This window comes from Neltuma alba, unplaced genomic scaffold (genome assembly GCF_004799145.2).
Source record: "Neltuma alba isolate B1F8T4 unplaced genomic scaffold, ASM479914v2 tig00011447_pilon, whole genome shotgun sequence".
Lineage (NCBI taxonomy): Eukaryota > Viridiplantae > Streptophyta > Magnoliopsida > Fabales > Fabaceae > Neltuma > Neltuma alba.
In genome coordinates this window covers 22,587-29,055 of record NW_021636127.1, presented here as the reverse complement: position 1 = coordinate 29,055, position 6,469 = coordinate 22,587, and positions in this window count along the sequence as shown.

The window sequence follows — 6,469 nt, the reverse complement described above, 5'->3', positions numbered from 1 at the left end:
ATGCGGGAAAAGAAATTTTCAAATTCAGGTTTTTCAACCCGGTAACCTTAAATTACGCTTCTGAATATCTTAACTTGGCATAATATAAGGTCGCAAATGTAAGGTGTTACATCTGATGCCTGACACTCCCAGCATTTCTCCTAGAAAGAGCTTGAAGCAAAATGTAAAAAAATTAAATTAAATTAGTCAAGTCGGATAAAAAAATAAAGAAATTTATAATTAATACAATATTATCATACCATCTGGTCAGCCGTCATCCTAAAATAGACGTAATTGGACCAGTCTTGCTCCGGGACTCCACCAGGTACATCTGCCAGTATCTCCTGCAGGGGCCTCGTCCCGTCACCTTTCTTCTCCCTCCACAAGTCGGCCCTCCTATTCTTCCATACCATCCCAAGCCTCTTGATTGTGTCAGCCCTCAACTTCTCCCCCAGAATAAATTTACTCTATGATTAAAATAATTAATTAACTAAATAACAAATTATAAGCAAACAATTAAGCAATTTCAATAAAAATATTTAGTTTTTAACTAATTTAAAAATATTATAAATAAAATATAAATTATATCAATAACAAATAATAATTAAACATTTAAGTAATTTAAATGAAAAAATATTTTTACTCAACTAAATTTAAAATTATTATAAGTAATAAATTAATGAAATCAATAACAAATTATTTTCAAATAATAAAATAATTTAAATAAAAAATATATTTATTTATTTAACTACTTTTAAAAATATTATAAATAACAAAAAAATTAAATAAATAAAAATTATAATCAAACAATTAAATTATTTGAAAACAAAATATATAATCATTTATTTAAATTTAAAAAAATTATAAATAACAATTTTATATTACCTTCATCATTTCCCAACCTTGCTACTTCTTGTCTGAGGTGATCTTCTTCCAGTCTTGCACGTAGATGGGGGACAGCGTTCACTGCTGACCAAGGAGGCGCACGTACTTGTTATACAACTGGCCATCTTTCTTCGTCGGTTGGCCCAACTCATTGAGCGACACAACCACTCGTCCGCTCGTCATCATAGACAGCTCTCTGGCTGTCAGCCTCCTATAGGACCTGTTCCCCTCAGAGTCTGTAAAATTTAATTAAGAAATAAATTATATATCAATAAATTAATATAATTTCTATATAAATTAAATGCTTATCAAATTTAAAAAATTTAAATAAATACTTACCCACAAATTTCACCTCAAAACCGGCCTCACGTCTGGGAGCAGGACGCTGCGCAGTCTGCGGATTCTCATTCCCCTAAACCTGCTCCTCCTCCTCCTCTTCGTTAGCAGCATCAGCATGGGGTTGTTCATCCCCAATAAAATGAGCCTCCTCAGTCCGCTCGATATCATCCTGCTCTATAAAACTGAGGATATCCTCCTCACTGAGATCGTAGTCATGAATGTTGGGGAATGGCTCACCAGCATCATGACGATCCTCACTGGGTCCAGCTCTCTTAGAATCAACTGGCTCCTTCCCTGGCCGACGACTCATCCTAATAACAACAAATAGTAATTATTTATAAATAAAATAAAAATAAAAATTATTTATAAATAAATTACTACTTCTACCTGAAAATAAGGATCTGCAACTGAATCAGAACTTGGATATATTTTGTGGAGAAAATTCAGTAGAGCTTCGCTTCCTGAACGACTGAAGAAGTGAAAGTGAGGGGGGGTATATATAGGCCGCGCATTTCTAGCAGTTCTAGGAATAACCACTAGAAAATTCTAGCAGTTCTGGACAAAACCGCTACAAAATGCTAATGGTCACTCACCGCATTTAGGGCACCTTAGGAATTTACACCTTTTCTAGCGGTTTTTATAGAAACCGCTAGAAATTGCAACGGTCACATACATCTCCTCGCGAAATTAAATATTTTCTAGCAATTTAAGTGGAAACCGCTAGAAATTATCAGTCTCTAGCGGTTTGTTGGCCTGAACCGCTAGAAAATAAACGCTACAATTTTGGCGCCAAGTTCCCGCCAAAACCCGGGAAGGGTTCTAACTGTGAATTTCTAGCGGTCAGGTTATAACCGCTAGAAATATGCGGGCCCCACCGTCTACATGGTCAAAGCGTCGCTAATTTGCAGCAGTTTTTCTTAAAACCGCCAGAAATGTTAGAGTTTCTAGCGGTTTTTCTTAAAACCGCTAGAATTGTTCCACTGCTAACGTAACATTTTCTTATAGTGAAGGCTGGTTTTAATATTGGAGCTTTTAACGCTCCAATAGAAGATGACTTTCCAATGATCTTTAATCACAGTAATTGGGCAACTATAGGGAATAGTGTCTGCCGTATGATGTGGGAGAGTGTAAGAAAGTTAAAGGACCTTAATAAAACCTTGTTGGTCTTGATGCTAAAGGTTGAGAGGCCAAACGATGTAACTCAATTAAGACTTATTTTGTTGTGCAATATTGTGTATAAAATTATCTAAGATTGTTGTGAGTAGACTAGAGACACTAGTGAATAAGGTGGTGTCCCCTTTTCAATCAAGTTTTGTATTGGGTAGATGCATCCAAGAGAACATAGTGATACCAAAAGAAGTTTTTCACACTATGAATAGGAAAATAGGGAGGAAAAGGCATATGGCTATCAAGATACATTTGGAGAAGGCGTACAATCACATGAATTGGGGTTTTCTTGGCAATGTGCCAGACGGGATTGGTATCACCAGTAAAATCCTGGAAATAATAAAAGAATCTTATAGCTTGACCTCATTCCAAGTAATCTAGAATGGTTTCAAGTCTACTCATTTTGTTCCCTCAATAGGAGTGAGGCAGAATGACCCCTTCTCTCCATACCTCCTTGTCTTACATATGGAGAAGCTGTCGCACATTATTATAGATGCAGTTAGTGAGAAACAATGGAATCCTATCGAGATGGGACATAAAGGGGTTCTTATATCTCATCTACTTTATCCAGATGATCTTTTCTTGTATTGTGAAGTCAAGAAGGAATAACTACGAGTAGTATTTGATTATTTGAATTTGTTTACTAAAATTTCAGGGCAAAAAATCAATATTCTAAAAACCATTGTCTGTTTCTCCAAGAATGTGGCAAAGGAAAGGTACAGAATTGATTAATATGTGTGGTTTTACAAAAACTGAGGAAATAGGGAGATACCTGGGGCGCAAGTGGTTAAGGAAAGAAATACTAAAGATCGTTGTAGCTTTATTATTGATAAAGTTCAGAAAAAACTAAGTGGTTTGAAGAGGAATAGCTTATCAATGGTAGGAAGACTAACTTTGGTGCAGTCCGTATGCCAACAAATTCCTATATATCATATGATGCATGAGGATATACCTAAAGGTGTTTATAAGTAGCTTGAAAAATTACAAAAAGATTTTATATAGGGGATAAAGGAGAGAAAAAGAAAAATCCATCCTATTGGATGGAAGAGACATTGTTTGCCTAAAGAAGCAGGAGGCTATGGCCTCAAAAGAGCTAGGAACTTTGAATGACACCTTATTATGTAGAATGGGCTAGGGTATGGTGGCGTGACCTGACGAGTTGGTTTCAAAAGTATTGATAGCTAAATATGGGAGAAAAGAAGATTTAACTAAGAAGCGTAGGGTTAAAGCAATGAGTCTTCTTTATAGAAGCAGCTTGGAGGCTTGTGGCACCACCTTACTGAAAATTTTAGTTAGGGTATTAGAAACGGTAGAAGGACTAAATTTTGGAGTGATAGATGGGTGGGAAATGAGGGGACTTGAAAAGAGAAATTTATAGAAGCTCTTCTTGAGGATATTCTTAATGTCTTTGTTGCTTGGGTGCTGGGTGAAGATAGGCAATGGAAGTTTCACTTGTTGAGGGAATGGTTACCTACTGAGAACATTGAAAGAATTCAAGCGATAATGCCGCCAAGTGATGTTGAAGCCAAAGATAAGGTAAAGTGGCTGAGAACTATAGATGGTAACTTTCTTGTCTCTAACATGTATATAACTAGAGCCGGGAATCAGGGCCGGCCCGGCCCTCCAGGGCTGGCCCTTCAGGGCTGGCGGGCTTAAAAGGGCCGGCCCTCCAGGGCTGAAATTTTAAAAATACCCCGATTTGCTAGGCCCGGCTCTTAAGCTACAGGGCCAGGGCCGGCCCGCGGGCTTTTGGCTCGTTTAAGAAAAAATACTATTTTTTTATATTTATCAATTTTTTTTATAAAAATATAAAAATAAACCAATGAAATTATTAATAAAAGACCTAAATATGAATAAAATTAAGTCACAAATATAAAATATCATCATATATAAATATTCATCAACATCTAAGAACATCTAAAACATTCATTAACAAGATAACAGCATCTAAAAGTTTTATCTATAATGCAATTGTGCAATAAATAAACACTATCATTAATCTTTTGAAACTTCATCATCACTATAATTAATTACTTTTCTTCATAAGTATGCTTTTCTTTCGTAACAAAAAAATCAAGTTTTTCTTCTTTATAAGAATTTTATTTTTGAATTTTGCAATCTAACTATTTTTTACTTTAATGTGAGAAACATTATTGTTGAAACTCATGAATTTCTAATTCAAATTATAGAATCACAAGTTATATAAGTATAAAAATATTATATTATCAAATATATATATAGTTTAAAAATATCAACGTATATAATATAAATCAAATCATTATTAAAGTCCAAATTAACCTATTTTTTAAAAATTTAATTGGATAAATTATTGTCTAAAACTAAATTTAATTTTAAAATGATAATAATAACTAAATATTTGAAATATTATTAACAATGTAAAAAATTAATAATATTAATATTATATAAAAAAAATTTAAAAAATAAAAAAATTATAAAAGGGCTTAAAAGGGCCGGCCCGCGGCCCTCTAGGGCCGGCCCTTTTAAGCCCTCGGCCCTCCAGGGCCAGCCCTCCAGGGCTTATTTCTCATTTTAAGAGAAAAATATCAAGCCCGGCCCTCATAATTTCAGGGCCTAAACGGGCCGGCCCGATGGGCTCGGCCCGTTTTCCTGGCTCTATATATAACTACTTGAAAAATTTTGCTGCTTTAAACTAAGAATTTATGAAAACTAATTTGGGACTGGAAAGGTCCTAACACTACAAAAAAATATGTTAATTCTAGCGGTTAGAGTGTTACATTTCTAGCAGTTTTAACCGTAACAAATCAAATTTGTAGCGGTTAAGGAAACCGCTAGAAAAATAGGTGCAAGAAAAAATTTCTAGCGGTTATCGCAACCGCTACACATCATGGTCAAAACGATAGAAAATTTCTAGCGGTTTCTAACCGCTAGAAAATATCTGAAGGAGACACATTCCTAGCGGTTATAAAACCGCTAGAAAAGTTCCCGGAAAAAAATTTCTAGTGGTTTTATAACCGCTAGAAACCTGCTAAACGAAATCCATTTTGCCAGGAATTAAATAATTTCAGTAGCGCGCGGAAATTACTAGCGGTTATAGAACCGCTAGAAATGTTTGGGAAATTAAATTTTCCCGCCAATTGAATTTTAGGAATGGTGGGAAAAAATTTTCTAGCGGTTTGAACCGCTAGAAATTTTGGCGCAAAATTTAAATTTGACGAAATATTTCTAGCGGTTCGGAACCGCTAGAAATTTTTACCGTGCCAGAAAAAAAAATTTATGGTTTTTCATATTATAATTTTAAAAACCATTAAATAAATTATTTTGAAGAATTTTTGTTAATTTGTATAATTAGTTATATGTTACATTTTATATATTCAAATTTTGTAATAAAAAATATGTAATTAAATTATGAATGTGTCAAAAGAAGTGAATTTAATTTAATAAGATAATTTAATTGAATATTTAATAAGATAGTTGAATTGAAGATGATATATTTTGTAATATTGAACCTATAGTATTAGGTTGATGAGTATTTGAATCAGTTGAGGAGGGCATGACAAGTGTGGAGAAGAAAAATCTGAAAGGAAAGGAGAAATAAATATGTTAGTAAATTTTAAATAAAAACAAATAAAAGATACAATGAATTATAAAATAAAATTCACTTACCATAGAGTAAAGAGAAAAAAACCACCATATGAGATAGTAAGAAAAAAAGAGAGAATTATGAAGAAAAATAGGAGAGGAAGGAAAAGAGATGGAGTAAATGAATGTAGAGAAGATATGGTATTTATAAAGATCAGCGACACATTTGTAGCGGTGTTTTTGTAGCGTTTTATTGCATTTTGTAGCTGTTATTCATTTTCTAGCGTATATATAAGCGCTAGTATTTCGTAGCGGTTATATATGTAGCGGTTATTAACCGCTAGAAATTTAGTATTTTTTATTTTTAAAATCTGAACGAATTTTAATTTACAGATATGTATTTTGTAGCGGTTAATAACCGCTACAAATTACAATTTCGTGAAAATAAATTTGTAGCGGTTATGTAACCGCTACAAATGAAAATTTTTTTATTTTTAAAAAAACTGTACGAATTTTAATTTATACATATGTATTTATG